We start from the raw sequence: 26,335 nt of genomic DNA on the forward strand, positions 1-26,335 counted from the left end.
GCCACGCTCAAGTACACAACTTTCTGCATATTGTTAACCAGGCAGGCTGAGTTGTGCTTCTGTCAAATGACGGAAGAGTCACCGTGCTGGGCATTGTGGCAGCTACAACAGCAGAGTCCCTATAGCGGGTGGCAGCCTATGAGATGCATACGATGAAGCAGGTTCTGGCCAAAGGAACAGTGGCGTAGCGTGAGTTGTCAGCACCCGGGGCAAGGCAAGTAATTTGCGCCCCCTAACCAGTGGATTTTAGCACTGATTTTAGCACTGCGAGCGCGAGCGCCCCCCCCCCAGATGTTGCGCCCCCCTGCACCCCCCACGCTACACCACTGCAAAGGAAGCCTGGGTCGTCATAAAATTGGCGAAGCCCCATCTTATATATGCTTACTCGGAAGTAAATCCAACAGCGTTCAGTTTGCTTACCTGAGTAAGCATGCACAGGATTGCCACCCTCGTCCTTAGATGATTGGACTCTCTGCCTAACCTTCTAGAGCATGAGACTCTTAATCTCAAGGTTGTGGGTTTGAGCCCCACATTGGGTGAAATATTCTTGCGTTGCAGGGGGTTGGACTAGATGACCCTCGTGACCCCTTCCAACGCTACAATTCTATGATTATGTGAATCGTTCTGTGTGAGATCTGGTCTGCACAAAATGCCAAGGGTCGATTAGCAAAAAGGAACTTGACAGCCCATTAATATGGTGCGTATTGTGCAATTGCTTGACTTCGGCTGGATGTCTTTAACTTGTTGCTGTTCCGATCATTTGAAGCATTTTCATTTCTTGGCTGCAATCCTAAACTTACTTACTTTCTTAGGAAGGAAGTCCCGCTGAAACCTGTCCTTGATCGAACTGCTAGGTCCTTCACAATCTCAGAGAGAGAGCTGTAAGAGACAATAGAGGTGCTTAAAATGGAAGGGTGGAAGTACAGTACACAGTCGTCCAATGTTTTTCATGAGGAATGTCAGAAGACTATATGCATCTACGTAGGTAAATCATAGCTGTCAACTTTTCCCTTTTCTTGCTAGGAATCCTATTCGGAATAAGGTAATTTCCCTTAAAAAGGGGGAAAGTTGACTTCTATGACGTAAATATGCAGGGGCTTTTTTGTATGTGTGTGTTTGGTTTCGTTTATTTAACCATTAGTGGTTTTAATTGGCCGCACAGGTGCCAGTTAGAAAGAGTTCTTTCCCCCACCAACTTTGACCACAAACTGATTTTGCCTCATGACTAATACACGTATTGTGCGTTTGGGGTATTTTGGACACACCAGGGGTATGGGTACTCTCTGACACAATCACAAATGCCAGAATTCGAGAAAATAGGAGTATATGCTCATCTTTAGGAGGCAAAATTCCATAACTTGTGTCAAGAAGAAGTAGTCAAGGATGTGAGGCTTTGATGAAGCCAATAAATTTAATTAGTGTCTGACACTGATGGGTCGATTTATACACCCATTGTCCTCTGTGAAACGCATTTTCTTGTTCGTGCCTTGCCAAATTCACTCGCTTGGTTTTTGTTTTTAATTGATCTTATGAACCTTTAAAAGGGAGGTCCCGTTATATGACTTGAGAGTTTTGAAGGAGTCAGGCTGCTGATTAATAAAAGGCGATTTTGTGCTGATCTACAGGCCAGAGAGAGAGGGACCATATATCGGTGGGCGTTGGGCGCAGGGTGGAAAAGAGGAAAGGTTGGAGGCTTGCTTAATTGGTACTGTTTCTACTCCGCACAACCACCCTACAAAAGTTTTCTTGGATGGTTTTAACCCAGCCTGACGCTAACAAGCTAGCAGGATATTCTAACGTGTGCACGAGAAACGAATGGGGGAAGAGGCAACGAGGCCCTCTTGCGTGTAATAACTCTCTCTCCCCACCCTTCCCGGTTCATTTTCCTATTTGCATCCCCAGTTAACTGAAGATCGTGTTAATAAATAACAATGAAAGGGAAGCGCTTCTATCTAGAGGGCTTGTCGGCAACATTTAAAAAGCCAATAAATAGAGTTTATAATTCTACTCTATCATTTCTTATTGATTAGAGTAATCAAGATAAAAAGCTAGCCGGGCTCGGCGAAGTTCAGTAGCATATCATTAAAGATAAGAGTCAGTTAATTCTGGAGCCAGGAGAGGGTGGATGGTGCCTGCGCTGAAGAGTTCATTTGCATGAGATGCTGAGCCCAGTAACAAGAGGACAAAAATCACTAATTAGGGATTGCAGAGTGCCTCCCGCGCTCGTCAAGCACCCTTCGGAGAGCTGCGATGATGCAAAGATCGCACTTTTATGTAAATCCGGGCCAAGACACCGCAGTCGAAAGGTTGCCTATAAGCAGCGGTTCAGTCTAACAAGGACGAGCAGCAGCCCAAAGATGAGAGAGAACACCTACCACGCGTGTGGAGGAGGATTTTGCCTTGCTAAAAGCTCCACCTTCCTCGCCTTGCTGTTTTTTTGTTTGTTTTTGGGGTGTGTGGTTTTTAAAGGTCTACCGATCTACCCAATTGTCTCCGTTGTTTTGAAATCTGGCCCTCAGCCATCCTTTCTCACTTAAAAAATGTGTCAATTACAAAATAGTTTCTGTCTATTCTACGGATGAAGCACCAGGACGTTCACTTTAGCCAGGCTCGGAGCACGGTAGAATCCTTCAGCCTCCAGAAGTCTCGTTTGCATCCACCTACTTGCTCCAAACATTTGCTGCTGGACCGCTTCTGCGAAGAGGTCTGGGTGACTCACTCCAGGCGAACTTTATTCATCTTTGTCTGGTAAGGAGAGAAGAGAACTAGATCCACTGCAAACAAACAAACAACCCCACCAAGCCTTTATTCCAAGCCAGTTATTTCTGAAATAGATGTACAGTATTAGGTAAACTCTCTCTATGTCATGCCAACGGATCCTTTCAGTAAAGATGGACACCTAACGCACACACGCGGGAGCCCAAACTCCAACAGGCGTTAGAAGCTGCCCAAACATTTCCGTGCATGTTGGAAGTGATGTTATCAAACTCTTGGTCAGATAAAAATGTGAGATGCAGCCCTGCGCTAGCAGCAAGGTACTTCGATGCAAGACAGCATTTAGCCCGACACCTTGAACACGCTTCGATAGGGAGGGATAACAACAATAGGGATAACAATAAAAGTAGTTGTTCATCCATATCCCATTCTCTCTACCTTCTCCGGCGTAAGAAAGACGACCATCAAATATGGGTCATTCGAGTTAGCCTCCCTCTCTCAGCCAAAGTCCAAACCACAGGATAAAAGTTAAAGCCATCCTTTCTGCTAGGAAAGGAAGCAGTAGTATTTTCTGTGTACTGTAAAGTGCAGACAGTAGGAGAAATCGCTGTCTCAGAATTGAGACGTATGGGAATTGTAGACGCGGGACAAACTTCACAGGTCTTGGCCTCTACTAGGACTGTAAGCACTTTTATCTGAAATTTGTGGAGCTGTCTTCTGAGTACATGTATTTCCTATGGGAAGTTTAAATTCTTTTCTGATAGTAGATGGTAAACAAGACTCACTCACTCACTCCACCCCCCAAGAAAACCATCACCATGTTTAAGAAAGAAAACATTTGAGATGTCTCCATTAATCTTTTAACCCACGTGATTATTGCACGCCACTTGGGGATGCTTGCCTAACATAGGGCACCCAAGTATGTTAATTGTTAAGTAATAAGTTATTCCCCTTTAATACAAAGTTATCCTCTGTATAGGTGGTTCTATTCAGTTATTTTTAAAATCGCTATTAAAACATTGTCCTTTTTTAATCTAATGAATTTAATGTAAATAGGCGTTTCTGATAAACCAAATGTGCTGCACCGTTTAACAAGCAAAAGTTTCTTATTAAGAAAAGAAAAAGATCCATGGTCTTTTCATAATGGCATTTCCCCCGTGTAAATAACACGTCTAGCCTGCAATCCTATACGCACTTCGGTGGGGGTAAGGCCCTTTGGACTAAACGCGGCTTACTTCTGAGCAGAGACGCAAAGGATTGCTCCTCAAAGCCCTTGATCGCCTCGCTTTCTGAAAGCGCAGTCCACTTGGACAGCCTCAAAAGGAGCGAAACCCCTGGATTTTATGGGGACCACAAGGAAAACCCTTCTCTCCGAGATAATTTCAAAGGAATGGGAGGGGGGACCTGATCATCTGCCCGCAGCTCGCTCTCTCTCTTTCTCTCTCTCTCTCGGACCTATGAAGTTGTTTACTTGTCTCCACCAAGCCCTCCATCATTCAGCCCAGCGCTTGGCAGCCGGCTCTTTAGTGCTCCCTTCGCCCCTTGCTTGGCCGCGGAGTAAAGGAATCACACCCTTAGATTGGTTAATTGTAGGTGTCAGCGTGGAAAGTGGCAATGTTTGCCGTCTCTCTCCCTCTCCCTCTCCCAAGTCTCCGAGCGGCTTCTTCCCCTCCATAGCTCCCTCCCGGCGACCCTCTTTCTGTCTGCTCTGCCTCCATCTCCTCCTCCCTCACAACCTCCCCCCCCCCCCATCCCTCCACCACCATCATCACCCGCGGCAGCACCAGGCTCTGGGTGGAGGTCACCCGAAATGGCAGCTTGGTGGGGGTCCTGGGAGCCAAGCTCGCAGCCCTGGGCAGGCACCTGGTTACACAACCTGCACGCAGCCTAGTCAGGGGGCTTATTCCCACCTAGGGGCGTCGAGGATCGCAACCTCCAACGACCATTCCACACCAGCGCAGAGACAGGCAGGATGCGCCCAGAGGTTTCTGTCTCTATTCCAGCCTCCTTTTGCCACCCGCGCACCTCGCGCACGCGCAGCTGAGACTTCTCGCCGCCTTCTCCACGCACTTCCTCGCAGTTCCTTTTCTCTCACGGCTGTCCGTGTCCGAAGACGCCGCCCAGATATAACTGACCAAGTTGCACCCGGGGCTTCCCTTGACTTGCGATGCGGGCGTAACCGGCCGCTTCTTGCAGTCATGTGCGCTCCCTTACGCGCATATTTTATATTGCGATTTTGTGAGACCTGCGGGTATAGGGCGGTATACAAATTTAATGAATAAAAATAATAACAGAGGCACACCCCTCACAGGGATGGTGGCAACCTAGGAGACACCTGAGGGGTGTGCTGCGCTTGAGGCAAAAACACGCGTGTTGTGTGGTGGTGCATGGAAATGTCTGAGGGAAACACAGTCCCTCCCTCACGCTGCCAATTTCTTCTTCTTCTTCTTCTTCTTCTTCTTCTTCTTCTTCTTCTTCTTCTTCTTCTTCTTCTTCTTCTTCTCCAGGCACTTTTGAGGTGACATGCAACTTCCCGCTCAGAAGTGCTATCTCAACAAAACACTTCGCCTCATTCCAGCGTATTCTCCCCATTTCCCCTACTGCTATATGGGTGAAGAACAAAACAGACAGAAGCATGGGGGGGGGGTCGCACAGACACAGGCGTGATCTTCCTCCTTGTGACGTTCACACTATGATTACCCACTTTTCTCTGAATTCATTGGTACACAATTTCACGCCATTTGCCATGCACTCGTTCATATGGATCCCCTTCCCCTCATTCTAAACATATCTCACTTTTCCTCTCCTGCTACCCTTCGGTCCATCACCCCAACATTTTCTGTGTAAAGATGCCTTTTCTTTACTTTGCACTCTTTCTCTCTCTCACAAACAGCACAGGGTCTTCCGCCTTTCAACTGTTCAATTATGCCAATGCAATTCCTCTGAATAATGCGCGCGCGCGCACACACTCATTTTGTTTCGTTTCGTTCCATATATTCTAGCCACACAAGCGTCTGTGTGTGTGTGTGTGTGTGTGTGTGTGTGTGTATACACACACTCCCTTTCCTTCTCTCGCGCACACTGAACTCTCTAGCTTTTGCATCACACTCTTTCAGCATACACTCATTTTAATGAAACATTCTCTCCCACAGTCGTCTCCTCTCGCAGAGGAATATAATTTTCGCGCGCGCGCGCAGGACTTTCCCGCGCTTTTCCTTGCATGTTCCCTTCTTTCCATTCTAAAAGCACGTGGTTTCTGAGGTGGCACTCAACCCAACAGTGGAGTAGAAGAACATTGGTCGCCAATACCAGCACAATTGGTCGCCGGTACCAACAACACACATACACACCGAGTCCCCGAGCTTGGAATCACAGTTTTCTTCCTGTCCCACAAACACCGACATTCTGAGGAGACCCTCGGCTTCTCTCTGAAATAGAATACAGTATCAATCCTACACGTCCTGACACACCGACATACAACTCTCTCCTCTCTCTCCTTCATTTACACACACACACACACGAGAGAGAGAGAGAGAGAGAGAGAGAGAGAGCCTTGACACCCATGCAGAGCCGTTTATGCCATTATAAGCGAGGAGGAGAAGGAGGAGGCTGAGGCTGCGGGCGCTTCCATTTCTTCCTCCGAGCTCTTTGGGCTTTTTTGTCCTCCTCCCCCCACCTCCTCGCCCTTCCCATACAGAATAAAGTCAGTCTGTATTTAATGGTTATGGCGGATGTGAGGAGGATTTGGCAAAGGGAGAGGCCTTTTGCTCTCAAATATTGCTCCTTTACGTCGTGTGAGTCTACCAACCCACCACGACCCCATATTCTTCTCCGGGTGTCTGACTCGAATGACAAACGAGCTGATTTTTTCACTACATCGCTGGGAAATGTAGTGGGTGATAATAGAGATTTCTCTTTCATTTTTTACGCTTGACTTGGTTATTGTTGCCTTTCTTTTCCCGTGATTCCTTCTGAGGATTAGCTCTGACTTCCCCACTATTGGCGGTCAAAGTGGCCCAAACTCGGGATGACAATTGATGGGGATCAAGGGATTGCCCATTCTGTGCCTGTAAGGGCTGATTTGTGCCAGAGAAACTCATCAAGTGCAGGCGAAGAATGGAGGGGAGCGAGGGGGGAGCATCTGGGGGCAAATGTATTCATTGAGCCGGGCTCTCTCTCAAATTGCTTCGAAGTTTCCCTCATGAAAAAGTAACGCTTGCAGCAATCAACGGCTTTTTGACGGATTACAAACTCGGGTAGGACTGTAGGGAGCTGATTTAAGGAGGGGGGCGAGGTGGGGAGAAGAGAAGAGCCCCCAGCTTTAGCATGGGGGCAACTCGCCCACAAAAGTACAAGGACGAAGGGTCAGTCAGCAAAACACAAAGCTCGAGGTTCAGATGCGTGTAGGAGCAATGAAAGGTGCATTAATTTATTAACAGGGTGCAAGGAGTGGGGGCGGGGGATCATTAACTCCCAACTCCAGGCACCCACCCAAAAGATGGCATTTACATTAAAATAGTAAGAAGAAGAAGAAATAGGAGAGAGAGAGAGAGAGAGAGAGAGAGAGAGAGAGAGAGAGAGAGATCTGGGCAGGGAATGAAGTGCTGGACAAAGTTCATTAAAGCTGGGAATTTGGAGGAGGGGGGCGGTGGAGAAAGCTGACTTTATCCCCAGCAAGAGCACAGTTTCGGCAGAAGACAGGGGTCCGCCCTTAAAAGAAAGTTCCCTCTTCCATCATATTTCTGTCTTTTATAGGTATGACCCTGAGGTCCTTCTCCAGGCCTGACGAGTGGATAGGAGACCTGCAATCACTGAACTTTGGTCAACCTGGAGTTCACTCATCTTGTTGTTGCTTGTGATGATAGAATGCGAAGAAGAGACAAAATAATAATAGTTTGAACTTTTTCTTCGGCTCATCACAGGGCCTTCAGGAGTCTCACATCCCAAACCTCGGATCCGTCCCTATCCTCTAAAAACAAACAAACAAAACCCCCTTTCCAAATCAAAAAAACAAAACAAAACAATTCCTGTGTTGTTTGATAGGGAACACCAGGAACGTCTACCCTTGAACATTAGCGACAAATGAAGAGAACGGAGGAATCTGACTTTTTCGGCTCCGTTGAACTGAAGCCTTAAAAAAACAAAACAAAAGCAAGTCTTTCCCCGCCCCGTCTCCCCCCTCCCCCCTCCCTCCCTTCCTCCTTTTCACCAATTCCCTGACAGCTACTAAGCAAAGAAATGGCTGGGAGTTCAGAGAAAGAAAAGTCTCCCTGGAACTTTGTGACACAGAAGATATGTTGTAATTATTCCATGCAGATCACAGTAATCAAAGTTGTCAGAGAAAGGACTCGGGTTCCCCCCCTCTCCCCCCCGCCTCCCAACCCCACCCACCCCCTGCTATTTAGTCTTCCTTTCCCCTCTCCCGTCAAGTTTAGCTGTTTTCTCCCTCCTCCTCCTCCTGACCCATCATTTTAAAGTCCCAATCTTTAAATCCTCCTTTGATTTGCCTTGTTCTTATGCCCGCTCCAGACACTTTTCTTCCCACCTCTCAAAATATAAAAACACAGTTTTAAAAAGATGCTTCTCGTCGATTCGATTAAATAGAGGAAGGCCGAGAGATCGAGGGAAGATGTTAATGGAAAGAAGACTGCCGAGGAAAAGAAAAGCGCACATATCGCTGCCTTAAAAATAAATAAATAAATAAAATTAAAAATCCTTCAAAATGAAGAGGTGGAGGGGAAAGGAGGGGGCAAAAGGATCCTCTCGATCCCCTATTTTGTTAAACTCTCCCCAGTCCAGGAATGATTAACTCCCCCCCCCCCCACTTTGCCCTTCATCTTGTCAATGTTATCATGGCTTTGAAGGGAGGATCTTCAAGGTGGCACATTTCTGAACTTAACCTCTTTTCCAGCTAACTCTCTACCTCCTTGTTAGTGCCCGGCTCTGAACTTCTGAAGAGTATTTTTGTGTGAGTCAGGGTTCATTCACTCGGGTTCTTTTGTAGGACTTTCTTCCTTTCAGCCCTCAGTGTGTTACACCAATTAAAGGACGACGTGCTGTAAATGTAATGGGCCGAGGAGTGATTGTTTTTGACAAGCAACAAAACACATAGATCCACCCCTTAGATTAGGCCGTTGAAGGGGAGGTTCAGGCCGGTCAGTTTACTGAATAGTTCATGAACTGTAATTCTGAGGGCTCGTGTGAAAGAAAATGTCTCTCTCTCTCTCCCTTCCTTCTCCCTGTCTCCCCACCCCCATCCCCACATTCTCTCTCTCTCTCCTCAGAGGAGAAGGAACATCGATGGAAAATAAATGGCAGAGAATGAGGGAGAATTATTTATTTGTTTATTTTAAATAATGCTATATCCCACTTCATCCTGTCATATTTGACAGCATTGTACAACAGGGCACAGTTAAAATAACTGTTCATATTAAATACCAATATATTAGAGTAATAAAACATTAGAAACCTCACAACAGATTAGCAAAATAAGAGGCCACGATGACAACTTGAGTAAGCCTATAAAGCAGACTAAACATGACCATTAAAAATGCCTCTGCAAATATAAATGTTTCCAAGCTGACAGTAATGTTGGAGATAATAATTGGTGGGGCGCATGCCAAAGTCAGGGTATGTCCTGAGAAGGCTTTTGTAGCTACATAACATACTTCCCCCTAAGGAAAGCACTTGGAGAAAGGCTTCCATTGAAGGTCTCAACTCACTCTTGGCAGGTTGATATGGAAGATGTCTCCTTGCACATCTCAACCCCAAGCCATTTAGGCCCCTTTAATGGAAAGTCCTAGCATCTTGAAGTATTAAAGGTTCTGGCTTCTCATTTAGGTTGGAAAAAAAATGCCTGATAAATCACTTTGTTTTGACCAATAAGGAAGACCTTGGTTGAAACACATCTGGATATCTTTACTTGTTCAGTTAATTTTTATTTATGACCGTTATGAGCCATACTAAGCAGTTTGTGGACACTTGGTCATTCCATATGATTCTAACTTGGAACCCTTTTGCTGCTTCAGACTTTATTAGAGACATACATTGGTTTTAATTTGTATTATATTTTATTTAAATATGTTTCATATACTATGACACTGTGTCAGTTTATTAATATTTTTATCCCAGTTATGTTTCAGCATATCTACAGAATCACACTTTATATACCAAACATGCCAGTTTCATAGAAAAGGATACCTCCAATTCAGTTACTTGTGACCTGTGTGGGTAATGGTTTTTTTTTTAGTATAATAAATATATAGTTGTCATCCATTAGTTATATGTGCAGTCCAGATGAATGGAGTACATGGGTGGGGGGGTGAAGTCCAGATTCAGCTAGGACTTGTAAACAGTCAGTTAGAGCCTCCCACACAGAACTTACCATTAGAGTACATTTCCTTATTCTAATTTTCACAGTGAACCAGTGCACATCCATTTTCTATACTGGAGTAGAAAATGGTTCTCAGTCTCAATCTATACATTACAGCAGCCCAAACTTCATTGAGATAGTTGTGCCAATTTTATATATGTTATGTTCAGAGCTGGAGTATGTACTTGGGAGATGCCCTACTGCAGAAGTCTTTAACCTTTTCAGACCTGGGACCCATCTTTTACACAATATGCATTTGGGGACCCACTTCTCAATTTTTCACCATACATTTGCATAGTAGTAGTTCCTCTCTTGTGACCCACCTTGGATTATGCCATGACCTGGTAGTGGTTCCTAACCCATCAGTTGAGAACCAATGCCCTACTGGGTTTTTAAGTGTTTAGTTGAGTAAGCAATGATGGAGCAGGCAGCAAGTAGCCAAAAGCATATTCTGAAGTCCATACATTGCTCCAGAGGTCAAATTGTACTGCTTCTGAGCAATTGGCAACTGTTCTTTTTATTCCTGCTGTCATTTGTATTTGTATTTATGATTTTGTGGTTCTTGATTTGTTTCCATCACCCCATCTTAATCCTCCCAGCAATCAAGTGAGGTAGATTATGTAAGAGCTATAGTGACGGACTACAAGGCTAGAGAGCTTCATAACTGAGTGGGGATTTCAATCTGGGTCTCCCCAGTCCAAGCCCCAAACACTAATCCAGCCTTTGTCACCCTTGTACTTCTGATGTTTTGGACTACAACTCCCATAAACCTGAGTCAGTCCAAAACCTGACTGATACTTAAGACTTCATCTTCCATCAACCCCAGCCAGTTAATGTTGAACTGTTGTAGTCCAAAATATCTGGAGGGCACCAGCTTGGTGAAGGTTGTTTTAACCATTCCGGAGAACCATTCCTGCCACCACAGATTGGGTTTCATTGGAGAATTTAGGTAGGTGATAAATTTCCTGGTAGGTAGGAGTCATGGTCTCCCCCTTTGTCATTGGAATAATGGAATTTGGGTGCAGGGTAGAGTGTTTGGTTCCCTCCAGGAAAGTATACAGGGATTGTTCCCCCTCCAACTCTGATAACATTGGGCTTTGGAATGCCACAAGACCTGGGCCAGCCCTTTCCAGACTCCTTCATATCTGAGTCATTGTTGAACTATTATGGGATTACAGTTACAACTGATGTAACTGTATATTTATGAAGTGCTGTGCTAACTCTTGCTAAAATGTTCTCTCTAGAGACTTAATGGTCTTCTGCTTTCATAAAAAAACAAACAAAAAACGTTGCTTACCACTGTCCCTATTTCTCCTTTTTATCCTCATGGAACATTGCACAAAACTATTAGGAAAATCTCACAGGAAAATGTGCTATAGGTAACACATCCGCACACACATATTGCATGTACTTCCGCATTCTACTTCCTGTATCTTATCTTCTTCATAGCACTGAAGAACTTTATCCACTTTCCCCTTTTTCCTTCTGTTTGCACAGCGAGAAAAGAGAAGAATAGTCCAAGGTATGCAGCTCTCTGTAGAAAACTTGAAGACAAGTAAACATTTTTGCCAATCTCCTAACCATTTTCTTGGGTCATAGCCACACACACGAAACCAGTAGTCAATGCTTGTCACTACCACAAATCAGCCTTCCTACTTTGCCTTTGGACCACTTGTCACTGGGTGGGTGAAGTGAGTGTCTCAATTCCTCATATAAAACAAAAATAGCAGTTCAACAGTAGTGTACAGTACAACACACAGGCATGGCTGGTTGAGATGTGGGAGAGGGCTTCCTCCTGTGGTTATGCCTGGATTACAGAACTCCTTACTTCAGAAGGTCAGTTTGGCCCTCTTCCTCCTTGCTTCTTGCTGCTTAAATATATGCATATATAGCAGGCATCTGACCAGCTACATTCAGAATTCTGCTATGGATGCCCCTCTATTTTTGGTTTTGCCACCTGCATGCCCATTTCTGTTTTACTGCTGTTTATTGTTTTTGTTGATTATTTATTTTTGTTGGATTTTATTGTATGTTGTAAGCAGCCTATATTATTTCAAATGCAGTGGAAGGGCAGGATAGAAATAAATTTAATATCGTGGTTATTTGAATAGGCCAGGCACAAAGGCTGAAGTTAATAAACTATTAATAAAAGTAAGTTTATTGGGAAATCTGATCACTTGGAATTCCAAACATAAAAGCAGTCTAAAAAGCTCTCTCCCCACTTAGAAGCTGGGTACATACCAGTTTAAGTTGTGAAGTTATTAACATTCACTTTACAAGTTATAGGGAAGACCTGCAGCCTCCATGATCCTCAGCATATATTAACTGGGGGGGGCAGGGCACAGAGCCACAAACCAGGAATTTTATTCTGTGACAGCATATTCTTCTCCAAAGAAAGTTCCAGGTGACATCTGAATCTCTATTTGCAACTGCAGTTCAAGCACAACTCACAGGAAAGTGGCGTCTTCTCTTTAAATAGAAATGAATGACTTACCCAACTTGTTGACAGGGAATAAGGATGATCATACAAATGAATGGCAAGAGACAAAGTTTGTGAAAGGCTGAACCAATATGAGATTAAAGTAAGCCACTTACGGTGTAATCCTATACATGTCCACACAGAAGTAAGAAGACCCATTGAGCTATGTGAGGTTTACTCCCAGGTAAGCGAGTATAGGATTTAAATTTGAAGTGTTGAACTGTTAGTTTTAACAAAAAGGAGAAGCCTTATCTAGTATTAAATCAGGATAATTTATGGTTTTATTTCCAAAGGAAATAAATATATATATATTGTATCAATATATAATGACAGACTCCATTGCCTTTCCCCCTAAAATGACCGGCAAGGTAGACTTCCAGTGCAATGCAAACATGTGTTCAGCATGACATACTCCTAGTTCAGTATGTATATGACTGCAGTGTTACTTATCCTTTCCCGAGCAATTAATATTTTTAGAAATGTATTTTTATTTTTATTTTTGCTTTAAGGAAGCCCTAATGATTGTGAAAATACTTTTTGGAAACAATAGCAAGCATCTGTAAAAGGCCTTATGATCTAGCTTGTGTGTCGTGCCCCAAAAGTTTTCAGATTCTACAAAATGTCATGCATTAGATTCAACATAAATCATACCAATGAAACATGCTTATGGAAAAAAATGATCTGCTAGGTCTGTTACATAAAACAATACAATCTGTTAATTTGTACAATTTGGTTTGTCTACAGAACCTGAGCTTTATTTAAGACAACAATGTCCAGTGCAGTCCCATGCATGTCTACTCCAGTGCTACTGAAGTCAATAGGACTTACTCCCAGGTAAGTGTGCAATCCTGCACACATGTACCTGGGAGTAAGTTTCACTGAATTCAGTAGAACTTCTGAGAAGACATGCCTAGGATTTCACTGTTAATATGGGGAAATAATTTTAAATACGTAGTACCATTGATCCTCATACTTTTTTCCTAAAAACACAAAATGGAGTTTCTAAAACATTTTTGCACAGTTTTCCAGACTAAAGATGTGCACTTATCCAAACACTCAAAGGGAGCCTGATCTGTCATTCTTTAAGTACTTAAAGCTCTCACTAGATCAGTACAATGAATACAGGATTAGGGCTGCAATTCTGAGAAGGTAAACATGCCACTCTGGAATAGCTGTTTTCTGTGTTACACTCTCTGCAAAGTGACACCCTTGCATTTTGCCTCCCCCCCCCCCCGCATACACCCCAAATGAAAAGTTGCTTAGATACAAGAAGCTTGCACAGATGGACAGATAGTGGTGCAGTAAGTCCTTGTCTACTGCATTTCAAGAAGAGACATCACATTCTCAAGTGTGTGAATTGCTGTAAGAGATACAGCTTGTTTAACAGGGAAGGGGGGGTATGTGTGTGAGAGAAGTAGGGGGGCAGCTCCTTCCCAAAGAACATAAAATTATAAACCGAGCCCCATGCAATTTCCTATTTGAGAGCCTCATCTCAACCATCAAATAAAAACAAGTTAAAATTATTATGTGAAAACGATTGCATGGGGCGATATTGTGTCACACGGATACTCTCATATCATGCAGATGCAGTTTGGAAGTGTTGCAGTTCAAAGAGCGAAAAGGGAGGAGAGAGAAACCCAAACAGAAAAAAGGAACAAAATTAATGTGTGCTTCAACCCATTCTTGAAAACAAGTGTCACCGGATCAAGCTAAGCATATTTGTAACTGTAGAGAGATGTTTTAACTAACCAGCCAACAAGCTCGGTATTAAGAGAAATGATGTTCAGATGGCAAAATGCAAGTGAGTTTCGCCTCTTATCGCTGTGCTGTCAACATCCAGAGTCCCCTAAGTCCAAGAGAGGCGAGACTGGCAACAGCTAGCTTCCCCCTCAGATTCCAGGTTCAATAAAGATTACATCATGGAAAAACTATGCCATGTAGCCTGAGAATCAAAGCCATCACAATTGGTGGCTGTTTAACTGTAATGTCACTGAAACACATACTTCCCACCCCTCCCCGGTCCGTCCCCCCCGCTTCCCTTCTCCTTGCTAGTTCACCACACTCATCCCTTCTACTTTTCGTACCATTAAGGCCAGCTTTATTGGGGAGAAGAAAATCTGATCAAAACTGTCGACCGCCAACTGCCGATTTTCAATGGATTCAATAAAGGCCACCTTAACGATTTCCCTAATTAATGGATGACATCTTTGGCTGGAGGAGAGGCGATGTATTCTACTCTGTCTTAGTCTTTGTTAGCCTTCTAATTAACTTTCGTAGGTCACCCAGGTCTCCCAAACCTAAAAGTGAAGAGGGCCATTGTGCTAGGAGCAGTAAACTTACTTTTTTTCTGCCAGGGTACTTAAAAGTGGGGGGGATGATTACAGGCAGGGAAAAATAACTCCATTTAAAGTCTTTGTGAGTACAGAGAATACATAGGTCCCTGCCATAGAAAATAATTGAAACACCTTTTTATACCAATATTTCCATGCATAATAAAACAAATTAGCAAAGTCCATCTAACTCCAGATGCATTTTTCCAATTACTTTGAGGGAATGTGAACTCCAGTTAGTCAATGAAAGGGTTTCAGCTTAGTGAACAAATTGCTACTGCAACAGCTATCAGTTGTATAACAGTTGTGGTGTGGCATGTTAAGCAGAGTCTGAGTTAACAGCGCGCACACACACACACACACACACAGAGAGAGAGAGAGAGAGAGAGAGAGAGAGAGAGAGAGAGAGAGAGTTACAAATTATGGATATAATTTAATGTTTATGAAAGATCACGGTGGAATTATACCACAAAGTTAAATTTGTTCCACTGCCTTTGATGGAATCTCAACTGATTCCGGTTTTTTGAAGTGAAAGTAGAAAGGGGAAATCTTTTTCCTTCAAAAATTATGATCCAACCAAAATGTAAAAGTATAAATATATTGACCTACATGACTAATTTCTGTGTGTAAAATGTATTAACTGTACTTTGCCGGCATCTGCATTTCAGTTGCCCCCCCCTTGAATCATCCACAATAATATTATAAATCATTAAATAATATAAGGTCCGTCATACCATTACAGGACTTAACGTACTTGAAATGAACCAATTAGGCTGAAATATGGCCCAGGAGCTTGTGGTGTTGCATTTACATTGTGTCTAGTTGATTAATAGACTAATAGAGCCAATGTGGTATAGGTGATTTGAGCATTGAAATAGAACCAGAGAATTTCAGTCTCAAATCCCTACTCAGCCATTGAGCTTGCTGGATGATCTTGGCTAGTCATTCCCTCTCAGGCTAACCTACATCACAGAACCTTGGGATGAACCTTGTATGCTATCCTAGGCTCCTAGGATGAAGTGTCTAATACAACCTTCCCCAACCTTGAGTCCCCAGATGTTGTTGGACTACAACTCCCATCATCCCAAGCTAGGACCAGTGGTCAGGGATGTTGGAAGTTGTAGTGCAGCAACTTCTGGGAACCCAAGGTTGAGAAAGGCTGATTTAATAAGTAGAATATGAAGCTTGTAGATGAATTCTGCTCTGTTATATAATAGTCTTTATAGTTAAAAGGTAAAGGTAAAGGACCACTGAACAGTTAAGTCCAATCAAAGGTGACTATGGGTTTGCTGCGCTCATCTCGCTTTTCAGGCTGAGGGAGCTGGTGTTTGTCTGCAGACAGCTTACCAGGTCATGTGGCTAGCATAACTAAACCGCTCCTGGCACAACAGAACATGGAAGCCAGAGCACACGGAAACGCCCTTTACTCTTCCCCCACAGCGGTACCTATTTATCTACTTGCGCTGGTACATTTTCAAACTGCAATGCGAGCTCACTCCGTCGCAGGGATTTGAACTGCCAAACTTCCAATCGGCAAGCCCAAGAGGCTGCTGCCCTCTCTATAGTTACTCACATCTAACTCCCACTGAAAATATCATCTTTATAGTATAGAAGAGTTGCATGCTGTATTTTTATTTATCCATCTATTTGTAAGCCCATTTCCAATATGTAAACAATTGAAGGGGGGAAAACAGCTTCAGCAGGGCTGGTGAGTTTCTGTCCCAGGCAGAGACTTTGGACAGGTTACAATGGCCTCCCTGCTACCACACAACTCTCAGATTGCCAGTGGCCAAAAGATTGTTCATGCACACTGTGTTCTGCTGCTTGTGGTCAGCAGGGTTATGAAATATGGGTTGCTTCAAGGTGCCCAGTAAATTACCCATAATATGCTTGCTCATTCCCACTCCACATAAAGTGCTCACTCATCCAGTCCCAATCCCATAGTGGGACTAGTGCTCTTTGGACCTTGTTTGCTGTTTCAATCACCTGAGCTTGAGATAATTACTCATGGTGGCCCTTCAGGATGAGGAAAAGAAGAAGCAAACTCACCCCCAGTCTTCAGTTTACAGGGGCGAGTTGAAGAAACTTTGAAGAGGTCCAGCACTGTGTCTCTGTCAGGAACTGCAGTGCTTAGCATTACCCCATCTGACGATCCATGTTGCTATAGCTTCTCAGTGAAGAGCAGTCCATGGCTCAGCCTTGAAAGTCCCAGGGAACATCTCTACCTCCGCTGGATCCCCTTTCCCACAAAGGTTCGTACAGTAACTAGGTGAGGAAACTCTGAGGAAGCCCAGTGGCACATCCCAAGAGCATTTGGGTAGTAGGTGTCTCCATTATCTAGTGGGTGAAGAAGTCAGCGGGAAAGCAGAGCAGACAAAACCTCTCATCTCTGTCTTCTCCAGACCTCTGAATTCCTCATCTGTTGCCGCATTATATCTCATGGATATAGCTGCTGCTTTCACCTAATTTTTTTTTTTATCTGTTATCTAGATAATCGCCTCAAACATGTATCCTGACAACAGGATATGCGTTATTCACTCTATACATTGTTTCATGGAAGCCATTTTGTTTTGTTTTGTTTTCAAAAAGACTTTTTAATGGCAGTTAATGAACCAATTGGTCACACAAATTAACCTTTGACAGTCATCGCTGTGCTTAAACGTAGTATACAGAAGCAAAGCAATAACAACGTGATCTTATGAACCTTGAAATCAACAGTGCCTTGTACGTGATATTATATCCCACCACCAGCACTGTTAAGCAACACATAGACCCAGTATTCTGCATTTGGTAGTTAAGGAGAGAATTATTCTATTAGAGCACTTCTCTGGGCTTTAAAAGCAGTTTATTTTTATTTAGAACTCTTGGCCTCAAGGGTCCTCTTTTATTATCTTACCGTTGTCAGTGGTTTCATTCTCTAAACAATCATTCTGTTAACTAATCAAATTCATACTTGGTAAAGGACATTTTAGAAAATAGGAGGAATTCGGCACATGTAGCCCTCAGATTGTGGCTTCTTTGGTTATGCTAGCTTCTTTGGATCCCCTAAAAGGTAATGCGGGAGTCTCTGAATAATGATGCTTTCTGACGTGCTCATGAGGAGCTGACATAAATATGATATTGGCACTTAAGCATTTAAAGCATTTCACAGTGTCTATCACTTTTCTGTAAATATTCCCACCTCCACTACATTATACGTCTTCTGCCACTGCTGTTGTGTTTTACCCTCTCAACCTTTTCCATCTCTCCCAATGCCATTGCATTCATCTCCTCATCCTATTTGCCATTCTTGTCTTTCCATGATGAATTTCCTCCCAGTCTCTTGAACTCATTTCTATTCCTCTCTGATGCTCTCCAGTTTGGTTTCAGACACTTCACTCCAGTGGAGCTGCTCTCACAGAAATCATTAATGACCTTCTTTCAGGGAGGTCAAACAGCTCCTTCTCCATCCTCTTTCTCCTTGATCTTTCCTCCACCTTTGATACAAATGATAAGGCCTGTTCTCAGAGCTATCATGCCCTTCTTCAGCCATAGATTATGCTAGTTGAAGAATGATAATGGTAATCGTATTAATGTTGGGACAGAGTCAATGGTGTTAATCATTGTGCTGTCATCTGTCCTCTAAGGGCCCAATCATGGAGACAAGTGAAAGAGAGCTGCTGAAATCCACAGCCCAAGAAGGAAGGCGGTGTCTGTCACATCCCTTTGTTGCAGGTATTTCTGCCTTACACTCTTTCTAAACACTGTCTTAATTCTTTGGGCTGGCGCAGCCTTCCCAGATATTGTGAACTATAATTCCCAGTGTTCCTGTCTATCAGCCATGCTGCCCAGGGCTGATGGAAGTTGTAGTCCAAAATATATGGAGAACAACAGCTTGGGGAAGGCTAGTGTAGAAAGAAGAATGGAATCCCAACCAGGAGTTCAGTCTTGATTGCTTTGGCAGGTGGGGAAGGCATGAGAGCTAAGAAACCAATGGGTGGACAGGATATCTAGACTTGAGCACACAGTGAGTATTAAGAGACCAGAAGAAACATGTCAGGCAAGGATTCTATTTGAATGCCACCACCCAGCTCCAGCAAATATCCTTCCTTCAATACCTAAAGATCCTCACGTGGAAGTTTAGGGAAGCTGAAAATATATTTAGGCTGCAATCCTATATTTACTTACCTGGGAGTAAATTCCATTAAATTCAGTGGGGTCTGCCTTTGCATAGACTTGTATAGGATTTCACTCTTACAGGATTAGTTAAAAGGCAACTAAGGTTATTTAATTAGTTAACAGCTTAGACTACACCGATGAAAATCATCCCTGAAGTTACACCATAAGTCCAGAACATGACAACGTAACTAGCCAATTGTTTACAGCACATGGTGTGCAGGTATGAATAAGGTACCCACACACAGAAAACCAGCATAGCAGGAAGGCTACAACCCTCCTTCCTGACATTTAATATTCTATAAACAGAGAGAGTTTTATAAATTAAAAAATAGGTAAAGTATTCAAATAGCTTAGGACTGGAAAGCGTCCATTGTCAATTGTAGGCTGGTTAGCTTCATTTCTGTCCTAGGAAAACTGGAGGAAAGAATCATTAAATATAAAATAGCCAACCATATAGAAGAACAAGCTTTGCTGAAGCTGAACATGCATGGCTGCTGCAAGGATAAGACCTGTCTCAGTAACCTACTAAAGCAGTGGTTCCCAATTAGGGGTCCAGGGACCCTGGGAGTCCACACAATGCACCCAGAGAGTCCACGACCCCATCCTTTGCCTCCCCCCAACTATTTTTTTTGTCATTTTTGCATGGTAATATCACAAATTTTATTGTGTGTTTTAGCGCTGTGACTCTTCAATATATTGGTCAAAATCACATCGCAATAATGATTTGACCCAGCAATGTACAGCAGCATATCACTCCTCATGCAAGGGAGAGCAGGGCAGTGGATTTCAAGGATCCTCCGATATTGCATGATGACATCAGCCAATAGCACTGCTGATCTGAGCTGCCTTCCCTCACGTTGAGGGAAAACAAGGTAGCCAATTGGGAAGTGCTGCCTTCCCCTCATGCTGATGGAGAACAAGGCAGCTGGTTGCCCTCACTTCAAGGCACCATGGCACTACCTTCCCCTGGCACTGAGGCAGAGCAGCTTTTCTCAGTTAGCAGGACAGCAGCAGCAGCCACAGTGTCCAGTGCATCTTCGCTGGCTGCCACCACTGGCTGTCTCTCTCCCTATCCCCATCTCCTCCCACTCAAACCATGCAGTGGAGGTGACTTCACTTTGTCTCCTTCCCCCACCCATCCGATCTCCACGGCTGCTCCTTCCTTCATCCCCACACCTGGTCTCCAATTTCAGACATCAGGATATATCGGAATATCATGATGTTTAACTGCTGATATATCACGATGTTGAAAACCAGATATCACTCAGCCCTAGTCTGTTTTTTAGTACAGTGGTACCTTGGTTCTCAAACATAATGTTAGCAGTCATAAGAGGAAAGGTCCTCTTGTGGATCAGGAACTGGTTATATCACAAGATGCAGAGAGTAGGAATAAATGAGGCTGTTCTCCCAGTGGAAGGATGTAGAAAGTGGAGGTTCCTCAAGGGTCAGTAATGAGACCTGTACTTTTAATGTTCATAAATAATCTATAGTGAGGAGTGAGGTGACCAAGTTTTTTACGATACTGAATTGGTTCAAAAGTGATTGTGAAGAGCTCCAAAAGCACCTGAGAGAATGGATAGTAAAATGCCAAATACAATGCAATGTAAGCAAGTGTAAAGTGATGTGTGGAGGGCAAACAAAAATCTTAATTTCACATATATGCTCAATGGGTCTGAACTGCTGGTCACTGACCAGGTATGAGACCTTGGGGTCACGGTAGATGATTCAGCCCAGTGTGTGGCAGCTGTGAGAAAGGCAAATTCTATGCTAAGGATCATTAGAAAAAGGGATTGATATGGGAATGCCATTATAACAAATCTATGTTGCAGCTGCATTTGGAATACTGCATACAGTTGTGCTCACCTCAAAAAGGATTTTGTAGAGCTGGGAAAGGTTCAGAAAAGGGGAGGCAAAATAATTATGGGGCTGGTTGGGCCTCTTTAGTATAGAGAAAAGGTGAGGAAGAGGCATCATGATAAGAGTGCATGAAAATTATCCAGGGCATAGAGAAAGTGGAAAGGGGAAAGTTTTTCTCCCTTCCCATAACACTACAAGTCATTGACATCAAACGAAGCTGAATGTTGGAGGGTTCAGAATAGACAAAAGAAAGAACACGGTGCATAGTAAGTTTCCTCCCACAGGAGGCGGTGATGGCCACCAACTTGGATGGCTTTAAATAGACAAATTCATGGAGGACAAGGCTATTGGTGGTTGCTAGGCATGATGCCAGTGTTATACCTCCACTGTCTGAGAAGGGAAGCCTCTGAGTGCCAGTTGCTGGGATTCACAAGTGGGAAGAGTGCTCTTGTGCTCAGGTCCTGATTGCAGGCTTCTCACAGGCACCTGTTTGGTCAGTGTGAGAACCAGATGCTAGACTAGATAGGCCGTTGGTCTGATCCAGCAGGTTCTCTTTTATGTTCTTACAAGTATGACCTTCAGCAAAGGGTTGCAGTGCATCTACTCCTCCTTAGAGGAGAATTCCTGATGAGGGTTTTAGGTAACCAGCTCACCAGCCATGTGCTCCTTCAAGATACTCCATCCCATCCCCTCAGCTTCAAGTTTTCTTTTCCAGCAGACACTTAACCTTTGTGGTCACTGAATGTGTTCAGCTCTCATAGTGTTGACCTGTTAGGGCTTTAAAAAATGTTTTGTATACTTCTGCAAACCACAAGGTTATCTGTAATATGTTGATGCCAGCTTCTTGTTTCTCAGTGGACATGTTAGGGCTGCAAAGTTATTGGCTCAGTACTCACCACCTGAGATCACTGGTAGAGGGAGTCCTCTAGCTTAGTCGGTTTGAGTTTCCAGCTGTTTTCCTTTCTTTCTTTTAAATAACAACATAGTTCAGGTCCAAAATAATTACAACTAAAGCAATATTTTAAGGACTTTTAGCATAAGTGAAGAAGAACTAAATTAATGCTTCCACCCAACCCTTGATGCCACACAAATTCAGCCAAAACAGATGAAAAAACCATGAAAATTCCTGTAAGGATGATGGGAAAATCGTATTTCCCCTTTTTAAAAATACCACCAAGAGAGTGCATCCCAAGTAACTCCTGCAATGTTTGATACTGTCATATGCTAAGGAGGTTGACCACAGCTATTATTATACTACACTAATGAAACAAGAAATCCTGCTGGCATGGGCTGTGTTTTTGTCCTTTCCTCTTGTGTGGTGTTATGCAGGGAATCACAGTGCGTTTTTTAAAAAGAAAAGAAAAGAAAAGATCTGAATATGATGATGACATGAGGAATCAACTATTATGCAATCATCATAATGACTGAGGTAATTAAGTAGTACACAAAAAAATCTATTCTAAACTCTGCCTCTTGAAAAACTGCAGGAAACCAAAATCTGCAGGGAGCTGGGCACATTTGATTTTGTCTTTCTTCCCATTTGACTCCTGTTTAAGTCATAAATTTCTCCTCTGCATATGAAATGTGCCAGTTATGAAATTTCATCTCCAACAGTCTTCCCTGTGCCTGATGTTACACTGATGTGCCAAGACAAAGGGGTGTTTGTGTAAAACTTGCATCCATGCTGGCTGACTTCTGCTTCCCAGTTTACCTCGCAAAATAAAAAATATACAAGATCCAAATTTTCAAAGTACAGGGCATTGTAAGCAGGATGGTGGTACCTGTATCATTATGTAGAGTTACTACATTCTGAGAAAAACACTTCTATTCTGTTTTATGCACCATAGAAATAAATAGCTAGTATAAGTTTTGCTCTGCAGTCCTATGACACTTACTTGGGAACAACCCACCAACCTCAATAGAACTTACTTCTGAGTATACATGTATAGGATTGCACACTGTTAATGCACACACGCACACTACCAGCTTCATGCTGCTGTTTTCACTTTAGTAGTCTTCAGATGGGATGCCAGGTTTAACTTGCACAACAGAGAGAAAGTCACATATTCATCGAAATAGATGAGTTGCTTTTGCTCTCTCTCTCACTCTTTTAACTTTTGTGTTCTTGGAGACATAACACTAAAGCATGAGAGAGACAGCCAGGGAGAGCATGACGTCCTCTAATCCAACAAGTCACCTTCCCCAGCTCAAACACCAAGTGATTTTCTCTCTCTCTCCCTCTCCCTCTCTCTCTTTCTCCCCTGCCTTATAAGAAAGAAATTGACTTTTGTTTGGAGTTTGTGAAAAGTGGGACTCGGGGCCCAGTCAATGGGGCTCCCTGCAGCGCACTCTGAGTGGAGCCATCTCGAACCAGTCAGCCACGGCACCAATTAATCCGCCCTTTGTCAGAGGCCCAGCCCCAGCAGTAGCAGTGGCAGCAAAGGCAACAGCAACACATTTGGCCATTGTTCGGGCCTTCATGCAATGGGATTTATCCTTTCAAAGAGCGAGTTTTGTCCCAAAGAGTTCGAGCGGAAGTTTCTCACTGACAATTTGCCCCAAATAGATAGATTTGTCAGAAGCAACCTTTAAAAGGAAAGAAAAAGGAAAGAAATGCCACATAATAATTATTTTTATAAGATGCATCTCTCTCTGTGTCTCTTTGTAGGCCTAGTCTGGGCAGGTGCAGTAGGCTAAGAAGAGCCCATGGTCTGAGGTAGTGTTAAAAATGGGATTGGTGGGATAGATGAGGCGGCTCTGTTCATCTCAAGACAGATGTAGCAAGCAAGCTTCTTTGTACAGCTGCTTTGACTTCTTAAAGCCGGGGGGGGGGGAGGTTTAGAGTCTTTTACATGTCATTGTCATGATTACTACATAGCATTGCATTAGGCCAGGCAGATTTGGCAGCCTCCAAATGCTTCCCTAAGAGGTCAATAAGAATGATCCAAACAGGTTCCTCCAAGACTGTACACCAGACATGGTGGTGGCCTTTTTGCATAACTTGATGCAGCTAAGGAGAGTCTGCCCAGCACAAGAAAAACTGAAAATAGACCTTTGCTATGTTTTTGAGACTTGTTGTTTTACTATTGCGACTGAATACAGCAACTTGTTTGTTCCCAGCAGGAATTACGGAGCAAAACTTGCAAAATCTATAACTCGCTACAGTGGAGAAGGGGAAGCTACTAACATGAGTTTAACCAAATTGCGGGAGGCAATGGAAAACAGGAGTGCCTGGTGTGCTCTGGTCCATGGGGTCACGAAGAGTCAGACACGACTAAACAACAACAACAACAGTGGAGTGAAAGTGGGAGCATCCATTTGGTAAGCTTTGTAGCTCATACAGAACAGCACATACCTGAACACATGCGCATAGGCTAGCAGAAAGATATTGAGATCTGTGAGCTATAAGTCACTTCAAGTAAGATGCAACAGAAGGGTATGGTAGAGACCTAGTACTTGAAATGGCAAGTAGGGACTCATGTGCTTAAATGCTCTTCAACACAAAAACAAACAAACAAATCATTTTCATACAGAAAAGCTAAATTTCAGAGAGAAGGTGCTTCTCCCAGCCTTCTCCCTGACCTAGCTGCTCTCTATGTGCAAGAATGTTTTTATAATCATACAGAGGAACATTCAGTTCGGTGAAATTCCAACTGCAATATGAAATTATACACATTGTGAGAGAGATCAATTGTTTTAGGGTGACTTCTGGTTCTTTCCTTTCAGAACTAAAAGTTATTTTACAAATCTCTTCCACCACCCACAAAGGAGGAACTGGGAGCAATTGTACTTTGTGCCTCAAAGACTTATACAAATGAAAAGTCTGGTAGGAAATATACTTAACATTCATATATTTTAAAGCGAGTCTCTGAGATCTCACATTTGAAGGGAACAGATTAAGACAGTCTCCAAAACCAGATAAAGGCGTGAAAGGTTTCAAATGATCAGTGGAGAAGTGGCATTGGCTTGAATGGCTTCCTGGGGCTCTCTGAAGGTTGTTTGGTTGGTCCTAATAAAAATATTTTCCCAACTGCAGATCTCAGAGAGTGCTGTACTGCCTGATACTTCCTGCCTTAAGGATACATGTGATTCTTTCTCAGGTGTATCTGTGGTTATTGTGAAGTATAAGTAGTGACTACAACAAATGTTCTTAAAATTCATTATGATTGATTGACTGCAATTTAGTCTAGCAATGCTTTTGGGCATTACAGTGAATCTTGTGCCCCGCTACAAAAATTGCTTCTCACCACCCACCCCAAATATAAAATTATGTCCTTGCATGAGTCCTCACCACCACTGCCCAACAGAAAGACTTATTCCAAGACCCCAGTGCACAGATTTCCCATCTAAATGAAGCAGATGTTTTACTGGTTGGTCCCGTTTGTACGTTGAGCATTTCCTGACTCTTAGCGTTCATATAATGCCATCTTTATCTATGTCATCTTTAAGGTGGCGCTGTGGGTAAAACCTCAGCGCCTAGGACTTACCGATTACATGGTCGGCGGTTCGAATCCCCGTGGCGGGGTGCGCTCCCGTTGCTCGGTCCCAGCGCCTGCCAACCTAGCAGTTCGAAAGCACCCCTGGGTGCAAGTAGATAAATAGGGACTGCTTACTAGCGGGAAGGTAAACGGCGTTTCCGTGTGTGCTGCACTGGCTCGCCAGAGCAGCTTAGTCACACTGGCCATGTGACCCGGAAGTGTCTGCGGACAGCGCTGGCTCTCAGCCTCTAGAGTGAGATGAGCGCACAACCCTAGAGTCTGTCAAGACTGGCCCATGGGGCAGGGGTACCTTTACCTTTACCTTTTATGTCATCTTTATGAGAAGCAAACTTTTAAGACCACAAAATGTGGTCAAGGCGTAAAGAAATAACTTGCATAGCAAGTATCACAACTTTTCACAAACTTGTAGCTACTGGAATTTAATGGAAAGCTTTTGATCTGTCATAAAAAATTCATAGATGTCAAGCTTCAAAATTCTGATGCCTCCTATAACCTAGTTTCAGAGAGTCAGGCTGTCAGAATAGTTGAGTGTGCAGGAAAGGTGGGCTGTGAATAAGTTAGGGGTTACTCAGTTTCAACATGTGCACACTGTGTACGATGTGTGAATAGCAAGTGGGGGTAAATTTGTGTTTGCACACTCTCTCCTGAGAGATATCCATCTGTCTCCTCCTATACTAGTTTTTAAATTGGACTTAGAGATCTTTTAATTTTGATCTGCTTTTAGTTATGATGCTGGGCTTTGTGGCTTTAATTGTTTAAGATCTCACTTTATCTGTCTTAGGTTGTTTTACCTGGTTTGTTACGCTAGCCAAAAGGGTGTTTTAGATGGTGGCTTTTGTTTTGGATTTTTTTATTCCTAAATGAAATCCACTGTGGTGCTTGAGCTCGTGGTGCCTTTTCTGAGGAGGTCCTTGCTGCTGACTGT

General features: G+C 43.4%; 1 long non-coding RNA gene across 1 annotated transcript in view; it reads left to right on the forward strand.

Annotated features, from left to right (window-relative positions):
• Positions 1 to 25,315, forward strand: part of LOC310704375 — a 36,426-nt gene extending 11,111 nt beyond the window's left edge. The window contains exons 2-4 of the long non-coding RNA XR_014524744.1: positions 18,523 to 18,610; positions 24,032 to 24,232; positions 24,638 to 25,315. This is a non-coding gene — a long non-coding RNA (uncharacterized lncRNA). The remainder of the gene's footprint in view (positions 1 to 18,522; positions 18,611 to 24,031; positions 24,233 to 24,637) is intronic.
• The last annotated feature ends 1,020 nt before the right edge of the window (positions 25,316 to 26,335 follow it).

Source organism: Podarcis liolepis (genome assembly GCF_965112155.1).
Source record: "Podarcis liolepis genome assembly, chromosome: 3".
NCBI classification, from domain to species: domain Eukaryota; kingdom Metazoa; phylum Chordata; class Lepidosauria; order Squamata; family Lacertidae; genus Podarcis; species Podarcis liolepis.